General features: G+C 35.0%; 1 pseudogene; it reads left to right on the forward strand.

The window, feature by feature from the left end:
- The first annotated feature begins 1,849 nt into the window (after window positions 1–1,849).
- LOC112390954 (general transcription factor IIH subunit 3 pseudogene) lies at window positions 1,850–2,759 on the forward strand (annotated as a pseudogene).
- The last annotated feature ends 8,516 nt before the right edge of the window (window positions 2,760–11,275 follow it).

The following is an 11,275-nucleotide window of genomic DNA, read 5'->3' on the forward strand; positions in this document are numbered from 1 at the left end:
TAATCAAGTCCAGGAAGCACAGAGAGTCCCATACAGGATAAATCCAAGGAGAAATAGGCCAAGATACATATTAATCAAACTATCAAAAATTAAATACAAAGAAAACATATTAAAATAACAAGGGAAAAACAACACACAAGGGAATCCCCATAAGGTTAACAGCTGATCTCTCAGCAGAAACCCTGCAAACCAGAAAGGACTGGAAAAACATATTTAAAGTGATGAAGGAGGAAAACCTGCAACCAAGATTACTCTACCCAGCAAGGATCTCATTCAGATTTGTTGGAGAAATTAAAACCTTTACACAAATCAAACAATGTGATAAACTATATTAACAAATTTAAGGAGAAAAAACATATGATCATCTCAATAGATGCAGAGAAAGCTTTTGACAAAATTCAACACCCATTTATGATAAAAACCCTGACGAAAGTAGGCATAGAGGGAACTGTCCTCCACATAACAAAGGCCATATATGACAAACCCACAGCCAACATCGTCCTCAATGGTGAAAAACTGAAAGCATTTCCACTAAGATAGGAAAAAGACAAGGTTGCCCACTCTCACCACTCTCATTCAACATAGTTTTGGAAGTTTTAGCCACGGCAATCAGAGAAGAAAAGGAAATTAGAGGAATCCAAATCGGAAAAGAAGAAGTAAAGCTGTCACTGTTTGCAGATGACATGATACTATACATAGAGAACCTTAATGATGCTACCAGAAAACTACTAGAGCTAATCAATGAATTTGGTAAAGTAGCAGGAAACAAAGTTAATGCACAGAAATCTCTGGCATTCCTATACACTAATGATGAAAAATCTGAAAGTGAAATCAAGAAAACACTCCCATTTACCATTGCAACAAAAAGAATAAAATATCTAGGAATAAACCTACCTAAGGAGACAAAAAACTTGTATGCAGAAAATTGTAAGACACTGCTGAAAGAAATTAAAGATGATACAAATAGATGGAGAGATATACCATGTTCTTTGATTGGAAGAGTCAACATTGTGAAAATGACTCTACTACCCAAAGAAATCTACAAATTCAATGCAATCCTTATCAAACTGCCACTGGCATTTTTCACAGAACTAGAACAAAAAATTTCACAATTTGTATGGAAATACAAAAGCCCCCGAATATCCAAAGCAATCTTGGAGTCATGTACCAAAATGTTCATTGCAGCTCTATTTACAATAGCCCGGAGATGGAAACAACCTAAGTGTCCATCACTGGAAGAATGGATAAAGATGTGGCACATATATACAATGGAATATTACTCAGCCATAAAAATAAACGAAATTGAGCTATTTGTAATCAGGTGGATAGACCTAGAGTCTGTCATACAGAGTGAAATAAGTCAGAAAGAGAAAGACAAATACCTTATACTAACACATATATATGGAATTTAAGAACAAAAAATGTCATAAAGAACCTGTAAGAACCTTTATTCCTTTAAGACAGGAATAAAGACACAGACCTACTAGAGAATGGACTTGAGGATATGGCGAGGGGGAATGGTAAGCTCTGACAAAGCGAGAGAGAGGCATGGACATCTATACACTACCAAACGTTAAGGTAGATAGCTAGTGGGAAGCAGCCGCATAGCTGAGGGAGATCAACTCGGTGCTTTGTGACTGCCTGGAGGGGTGGGATAGGGAGGGTGGGAGGGAGGGAGACAACTCCAATAAAGATGTGTAAAAAAAAAAAAAAAAAGTATGCCCTATGTGTTATATGGGCTCATTGGATGGTCACAAATGTGGAGGGAAAACAGTCAATATTTGAAGAGATATAATTATTTAAAAATTTGAGACTGCAAGTGGCTGTGTGCTGAGGGACCCGGGCTGCCATGGTCTCAGACGAAGATGAATTGAATCTTCTAGTTATCGTAGTTGATACCAGCCTAATTTGGTGGAGAAAGCAAGCATTAAAGTAATCTCAGTTTACTTTATCAAAATGCTTAAACGCAGTGATGGTGTTAGGAAATTCTCATTTATTCATGAATCATTCCAACAAACTTGCTGTGATTCCAAGTCACATTCAAGAAACTCAATTCTTATATCCCGGAAAGAATGGCAGAGTTGGAGACTTCTTTGGAGACTCTGGCAACCCTTCTTCTGAATTTAATCCCTCAGGAAGTGAAGATGAAAACATGAGTTGTTAACTTCAGCAAATGAAATTATTGTTTAAGAGATAAAAGATCTAATGACCAAGAGTGACATAGAGGGTCAACATACAGAAACTCTGCTGGCAGGATCCCTCGCCAAAGTTGTTTGCTACATTCATGGAATGAACAAGGAGGTTAAAGATAATCAGGAAGTTAAATCGTCTATTGGGTGATTAAGGCTGCAGAAGACAGTGTGTTGCAATATATGAACTTCATGAATGTCAACTTTGCAGCACAGAAGCAGAATATTTTGATTGGTGCCTGCGTGTTAGACTCTGATTCAGGACTCCTCCAAAAAGCTTGTGACATCACAGGGGGACTGTACTTGAAGATGCCTCAGAGGCTTTCCCTTCTGCAGTATTTACTGTGAGTTTTTCTTCCTGATCAAGATCAGAGATCTCAGTTAATCCTCCCACCCCCAATTCTTGTTGACTACCGGGCTGCTTGTTTCTGTCATCGAAATCTCATTGAAATAGGCTACATCTGTTCTGTGTGCTTGTCAGTATTCTGCAATTTCAGCCTTAGCTGCACTACATGCAAGACAGCCTTTAAGATTTCTCTACCTCCAGTACTGAAGGCCAAGAAAAAGTAACTAAAAATGTCTGCATGGTAGTAAAAATTGTTTCTCCATCACTTAGAGCTATTAATATAAATTATATGGCAAAATCTATGTTAGGAAGGCTCTGAAAAAAAGATATGTGTAAGATAATTTTTAATGAACTTTCTTACAGGAAATATTGTAAAACATCATCCTCATCCTGTGTTTCTGGGGAGCTGATTTATTGGAGGCAGTCATTCTATGCAATATACCCTAAAATCTTTTCTGATGTTTTTTGTCCAGAAATGGGGGAAGAAAGCACAAATTGTGACTAGATGATCGTTTGTCAAAGACAGTCTGTGCTGACTGATTATTGGTGTCAGAACCTACCCATCTAGGTTCCTACTATGAAATGTACAACATGAAATTTGAATGCAGTTTTGGAAAAAGTGACTATTTATGGAGTAATGGCATTAATCAAGATAGAACATCTTACTTGAATCAACACAACTTTGACAATAATCAAGTAAATAAAATCCTTATTTTCTAGATTGAGATTTAGCTCCAGATATCAGCAGATATTTATTCTTTTGTCTGACATCAGTACATGTTTAGACAGAGTCATCCAAATGATAGTTTGGCACTGAGTATCTCTAAAAGCTGATTTTAAATGAATAAGGAGAGTGAGTGCAGTAGTCTGGTAGCAACTTTTTCTTTAAAAACAGTTGTGTGAAGAGCTTGTTTGTGAAAGCCAATGTCTGGGTTCTGAGGGGGAATTTCTTGGGGAGAATGGCTTCTTTACATTTAAGTGTTGCCCCCTCATAGAATTCATCCCTTTTTTAATGAGGAGGGGAAAAGCATTAATACTGAAGAACTGCTCTCTAGAAGCTTTGGACTTAATACTGTAAACTTCAATAAGTTCAAAAGAAAAATTATTTGTAATTTCAACAATAAAAAAACTTATTTTTCTATGTAACCTTGAAGTTATTAAAAGTCCTTTTAAATTCCAGCATAGTGTAGAAAGGATTTTCAGGAATGGGTGCTGGTTTGATTTGTTTTTTAAAAGTATATTGACAAAAATCTATTTGTGTATACAACCTTGTATATAAATAAGATTTTATTTTTCTCTTGATATCATCTCAGAAACTGAGTTCCATTTAAGTAATTTGGTGTTTGTTTAGATTATTTCAGGTAGATTTTGTATTCTGGGTTTACGATTTTGTTAACAAATACCCAAAGATTTTGGTGATCACTTTCCAATGATTTGTTAATCCTTGAGTTTAATAATCTGTTTGTCTTTTAAAAATAATATTCAATATTTCGCAGTCTAACTAATTGTAATGGAGATCACTATTTTAAGTCTAGGAAATAAAGCATTATATATCTAAAGATGAATAATTTCAAATAAGCTGATAAGGTTTCTGTTATTACTTTTTCATTTGAAATGTTTTATGGACTGGCTTAATTCTGTTTAAATTTTACTTTTAACTGTTGTGTTAATGTTTTATTTTGTATAAATTTTTATAATAAAATAATTTATATTTTCGTTAAAAATAATTTGAATGACTGAGATCCATACTCCTAAAGACAGATGACTCACTAGAACCCTACAAAAATATTTTGCTGCTTATGCCTCTGTCAAAACAAATACCATGATCTTCAGGATTGTAGAAAAACACACCCATGGCACCCCTGTAGCACAGCCAGTAAAACTCAGATGGATCTTTGCACCCAATAAAGCAAACAGTGAGGCCCCTAAATGTGACCATACTGATTTGATGTTCTCTGGAGGAAGAACCTTAGAAATATAAATGGGGTAGAGAGCCCCATACACCAAAGTATATCAACTAAATGAGGAGGAGAAAGAAAGGGAGAAAGGTAGAGGGAGGAAGGAAAGAAGGAAGGAAGGAAAAAGAGAAATAGAAAATATGAACAGACTAATTACCAGTAATGAAGTTGAATCAATAATTTTAAAAAGTCCCAGCAAACAAAAGTCCAAGATCAGATGGCTTTACAGGTAAATTCTACCAAACGTTTAGGGACGTATTAACACCTACATTTCCCAAACTATTCCAAAAAATTTGCAAAGAAAGTAATGCTTTTGAAGTCATTCTACAAGACCAGAATCATCCTGATACCAAAATCAGACAAAGATCACACACAAAAAATAAAATTATGGACAAATATCAATGGTGAACATGGAAAAACCTCAACAAGGGCTTCCCTGATGGCGCAGTGGTTGAGAGTCCACCTGCTGATGCAGGGGACGTGGGTTCGTGCCCCTGTCCGGGAAGATCCCACATGCAGCGGAGCAGCTGGGCCCGTGAGCCATGGCTGCTGAGCCTGCGCGTCTGGAGCCTGTGCTCCACAACGGGAGAGGCCCCAACAGTGAGAGGCCCGCGTACCACAAAAAAAAAAAAAAAAAAAAACTCAACAAAATGTTAAGAAACTGAATTCAACAATACATTAAAAGGATTATACATCATGATCAAAAGGAAAGAATATCAGAAAAAGAAATAAAAAGACAACCCCATTTACAATTGCATCAAAAAGATAAAATACCTAGGAGTAAATGTAAATAAGGAGCTAAAATATTTATACTCATACACTGTACATATGGTATCAACTACCATCATGCATGATAAACCCATTGCAGAGTTGCTGTTTTACATCCCTTAACCAAGACACCCATGATAAAAGTTAGGACCCAAGGGTCAACATAGTTGGAGATACTTCTGGTAGTCATCTTAGCACTGGATGCCCTGGCCAACAACTAGTTCATCAATATTTTTATAGAATCTTGAGCCATTAACAATTGTCTGTCTGCCTGATACAGCCAATGACAGTAACAACATTCCTTGTCTAAGGAATATCTTGACTCATAGATACCCAAAATATAAATCAAGGTCACATGTCTCTACACGATTTCATAAGCTTATTCCCTTCAAGCATCCAGACATTGGAAATAATGTTAGAGAAACAATTTATTGGAATTTCCAATCAACCTTTCTTTACCTGATGTTAGAATATTGTTCCCCTCTAGAGGAGGAAAGAGTTTCTTTCTCCTGAGGTCTTCTGGGGTTTCTATTAGTCTAGAGCTACATTATCCCAATTTTAATATTTGAATATTTCCAAATCACTTGGGTGATCCAACACAGGGCCATAAGTGTGCATTTTAGAGCCATTTAACTTATGGTTCATCTTTATCTTAGTACATAGTTTTGGCAGATACAAGCTTTAGTTTGTGGTTGCCCAGGAAGAGAGGGAGATGGATAGAGGGAGAATTAGAGAAAAATAGTGAATGGATCCTTTAGCTGGTTCCTTATTTAAACCTAAAAAGGAAAAAAAAAAATGCTTAAGTTAGTGAAGGTTTGTCATAATTTCTTCCTTTGTTATGCCCTCATCTTGAACTTGAGTCTCCATAGACTAAGGAGGACATCAAAAAGACAGCCAATTTTTGAGGCTTATTTTTTCTTTCTTCCTTCCTTCCTTCCTTTCTTTCTTTCTTTCTTTATTTCTTTCCCTCTCTCTCTCACTCTCGCTCTCTCTCTTGCTCTCTCTCTCTCGCTCTCTCTCTCCCTCTCCTTCTTTCTTTCTTTCTTTCTTTCTTTCTTTCTTCCTTCCTTCCTTCCTTTCTTTCTTCTTTCTTTTTTTTCCTTTTTATCAGAATACGCCTGCCCTCTTAGCAGAATCAGCTTTCAGTACTTGAATTTTTCCCAGTATTTGTGCTATATCTCACACCATCAATAAGATGCCTTGATTATTTTGTCAAACCTTTTAGTTATTCTCATGAAAAGGTTGAATTGAGCCATCTAATACTCCATGAGCTAAGGCAGACCCTTAGCCAATTTTATGTTCTATGCACACATTCTTAAGTAATCTTATTCAGGTGGAACATGTTGGGTTATTTTTTGTGATAAAATGACAAAATCATTGCTGTAATAACTCAACCAGATATTTTTCATCTGTCATGTGTGCGTATCACACTAAGTCACTCTCATCATATTGTTAATTCTAAAATACCTAAAAATTCAATTTCACTACACTTCTCTATCCTTAATGAAGGTCTCTATCCTTGATGACTGAATGTAGTTTATGTTTTAGAGATGAAAGATGTTAGAGAGGCACTGTTTTGCAGTTTCTATTCTTCCTGTCTTTAATCTGTCTTACAAAATTCCTTCATGAAAAGTTGTATATCAACAACTGGTAAATTTATTTAAATTTTTAAGACATATTTATGTACTGTATGCATATATGTATACAGAAACATGACATATACATTATGTATATACACATATATGCATATATACATATACATGCATGCCAATTTTGCTAGGTAACTAGAAAACTTTAGAATCATCTAAAGAGAAAATACTGTGGTTTTCTTACGTATACATTTATTTATAGACTTCATCTGAAAAATGAATTAAAGCAGCAGAATATATGCCCTATAGGAATAAGGAGCTTTAATACTTCTCTACCACATTTTATAGACTTTATTTCTTTTTCTAATCAAGTGAAATTCTATAAAAGGAAACTCATTTTCCTTTGTATTACATCTTGATTAATCTTTTTATTTACAACATGACTAGATAAATCAAGAGAATATTTTATGAAGGTCATCTAAATTCCACTAAGCAAATTAAATTAATTGACAAGGGTTCACTGGGTATTTGTGAAGTACCACAAAGAATTCCATTGTTATTGTTAAGAACTAGACATTTACTCCTTGTTAAATTAACAGATTCAATTGAGGAATCATAGTTAATACAATAGTCACCCACTTGGTTATACCCTGTAATTACTCTACATGACAAAGTTACTAACATTAGAAAAACCACTAATAAGAACTAGCTAAATCACAACCCCTTCATTGTGGGGAGGAGAGCATTTTTTTTTCAAATTTTCAAGTAGTGCACTCAAAAATATATTTATTAAGCTTTTACCACTTGAGTAATATTACATTTTTGGGATGAACTGAAGTGTATCATTTCAATTTTCCAATCTGATAATTAGTAAACATACTCTCCTGTGATGAAAAATATTGAATCTTTTCATTCTTTTTGATTCATTAATCTCTCTCAAAATTTGAAAAAAATCAGTCTACCCTTGTCTTGTTATTCAAGAAATGATACAAGTTGGATGCTAATATTGAAAGGTTAGATAATGGATCCCAAATATTTTAGATACTAACAACATATCCTAAGTGATCTGCAGTAAAATACATTTCCTGAAATCAAATATTTTTAGTGAATAATTGCTTGCCACTTACTATGGACTAAATATTTGGGTTCCTCCAAAATCCATATGTTGAAACCCTATGTGGAGGTGGGGGCTTTGGGAGGTAATTAGATTTAGATGAGGTCCTTAGGGTGGAGACCCCATTATGGGGTTAGTACTTTTATAAGATGAAGAGACCAGAACTCTCTCTCTCCCTCCACGTGAGGAATCAGCAAGAAGGCAATGATCTGGAAAGAGGTAGAAGGCCCTCACTATGAATATGATCAAGCTGGCATCTGAGCATGCTGACTACAAGGCTGATCTCAGACTTTCAGCCTCCAGAACAGTGAGAAATAAATGTTTGTTGTTTAAGGCACCTAGTATATGGTATTCTGTTATAGCAGAATGCCAGACTGATTAATAAATTACTCATTTATAAACATCCTATTCAAGGCTAATTTGCAAACTTTTGTTCCTGATTGTCTGATGCTTTAATTCTTGATTACCTAGAATCTATTTTACATATATGAGCATATCAATCACCCCAAAGTATGTTTAAACAGAGTGAATGTTTGCAAATATAAAATGGCATTTTCTAAGAATTTAGACATATACTAGGCTATGAGAACAAATTTGATAAAAAGTTAGTTTCTGTGGTTGTCCTTGCCAATGTTGAAATGGAAGCAATTGTAAAAGTAAATAAACTTTACAATAAACAGAAATAAAAAAAGGCAGAATTGATTATACCAATTTACATTGATTGGCTGTTTTAATAATGTCTTTAAAATAGTAGATTTTTGTTTTTGTTTTTTGCTATTGATTTTTACAGCAAAGCTATAGCTATATGACGGCTTTCACTCAAAATCCTTGCCTTATTATTAATAGCTTGTGCCAATCAGATTAACAATTTGATGTCTGAAAGATAACATTTTTTTCCAATGATACTTTCATATTAGTGGTAAGCTAAATAGCACCTCTCTCCACCAAAAAAATATCTAGGTCCTAATCCTAGTATCTGTGAGTCTTATATTACATGCAAAAATGTCTTTACAAAAAAAAAATGTCTTTACAGATGTGATTAATTTAGGAATAGTGAGATGAAGAGATTATCCTCAGGTAGGCCTTAAATGACATCACAAGTGTTTTTAGAAGAAGAAAGCAGAAGAACATTGGACTACAAATAGAATGGAAGGCATGAATAGGAGGAGAGAGAGGGGGTGCTGTCTATGCCTCTGACTTTGAAGATGGAGGAAGGGGCTATGATCCAAGGAGTGCAGCTCTACAGGCTAGAAAAGGCAAGACATCGATTCTTCCCTAGAGTCTCCAGAGGAAGCACAGACTTGCCAACAGCTTGATTTGGGTCCCATAAGCCCTGTTTCAGACTTCTGGCTGCCAAAACTGTAGGAGGATAAACTTCAGTTGTTTTAAGACACCCAGTTTGTGGTAATCTGTTATAGTAGCCATAGGAGAGTAATATAATATTGATGTAAAAATTGATCATTTTCCAGTAGTTGGTACATATTAAGCTTTCAGAGCTGCATGTTTTCCTACTGCTCAAGTAGAAAACTTAGAGGCACTACAATATGCTCTTTCCTTGTCCTTAAAATATCCTCATCAATACACACAATTTTTTCAATAAACAAATGCATATGACAAATATTCTGAAATCCAATTCTATAAGGGGAAACGCATGTATATATATATATATATATATATATACTCTAATAATCAGAGTCAAAGATGTCAAAGATGCTTAGATCAACATCTGTCCTTCTGAGCTCAATTTTGAAAGATATTTTGCAGTGTGTGCCAGAAATTCTCAGAACCTGAGACAATGTTTATTTAGGTAAAAACGGACCATTTATCCTATGACAGAGGTTATTCTGATATGTGACAAAAAGTACCTACAAAGTATTCAACAGCCCATTTCTTTGAATTACTGCTTCACCCAAAAGCAGTAAATCTCTTTTAGTTTCAGATGGAGTTTCAAGCAACTGGCAGGTTGCTATTGATCTGTAGCTGCAAATTCCTTTATGATTGGAAAATTGCCCACATTTCTCATTTTAAGAGCATTATCAGAGTACAGATAAAACCTAAGTCCTTTTTCTCTTCATCTCTAATCATGGTATTAGATTCATCCTTAACTCAATAGCTGATATTTATTGAGTACTTAGGATATGTCACTCACTGTTGCAAAAATTTTACATGTATTAATTCATCATATCAGTCTTGTACTGTGAGTGGTGGTAATGTTACAGCTACAGTTTTACTGGTGGGAAAACTGAGGAACAGAAAGTTTACAAAACTTGCCCAGGGACCCACAGGTAGTGGGAAGGGCAGTTTATTTGCAGAGGCAGTATCCTTAGTCACAAGGCCACTGACTCACTGTCTATCAGCTGGAGTTGCAAAAGCCACTGCTGACGAATCATCTAGAGATTTTGAAGACTATAAGAGGGTAAATACCTCTTAGCTGATGCCAACCACATACACTTGTGCACACACATATACATTATCAAATATAATAGGCATCTATGATGAGCTGGACTGGCTGACAACTTATTAGCATAACCCTCCTGCAATCTGCACAGTCTCTACTCATAAAACATTAAAAACTTTGGTCTTATCTATAGAGAATACACAAATTAGCAAGATATAGTCTATAGGTTCTACCTCTAAAACATTTTAAATTTAATATGTAATCCAGATATATGCACTTATCTCTAGCAAATGTATAAATGGTATTATCTGACCCATAAATTCAAGGTGAAAATTAAATATATATATATATTAATTTTATTTAAAATTAAATTTTAAAAGGCTGTACATTTAACTTTATTGCTGTAATAATAAGAATTTTGTAGAATGTAAATACCTCTCTCTTGAGTTTTCTAAACACCCCTGGGTTTAAGTAGTTCAAAAATCCAAGTAACCAGAATCAATTTAGTAAAAAGTACACATCCCAGCTCATCAAGGCTGAGTTAGTTTAGGCTTATCACTTTTACATGATATCTCCATTGAAACGGGTTTCAGAGTCTGATACATGACACATATTTTCTGCATTTTTGTTCCCTGCTTAGATCTTTCATAGGTATTAATAGGATGATTTTCCCCTTCCAAGTTGTTTGTCTAAGAAGACCTCTCTCCTAGGCTTCCATTATTGCTGGGTCAAGAGTAGGGATAGAAAATTGAGAAGAGGTAACATATTTACCACCACTCCTAAAGTTTCCATCTAAGTGGAATATTGTCCATTAGCTTGGTGTTCTTTGTCTTTTTCTTCCTCCTTTGTTTACTCTCTCCAAGCAAATGGTCTAGCTAGTTAGCTAGCTATCATTTAGCTAGCAATATATATA

The sequence above is a fragment of the Neophocaena asiaeorientalis genome, unplaced genomic scaffold (genome assembly GCF_003031525.2).
Source record: "Neophocaena asiaeorientalis asiaeorientalis breed wild unplaced genomic scaffold, Neophocaena_asiaeorientalis_V1.1 scaffold55, whole genome shotgun sequence".
NCBI classification, from domain to species: Eukaryota; Metazoa; Chordata; class Mammalia; order Artiodactyla; family Phocoenidae; genus Neophocaena; species Neophocaena asiaeorientalis.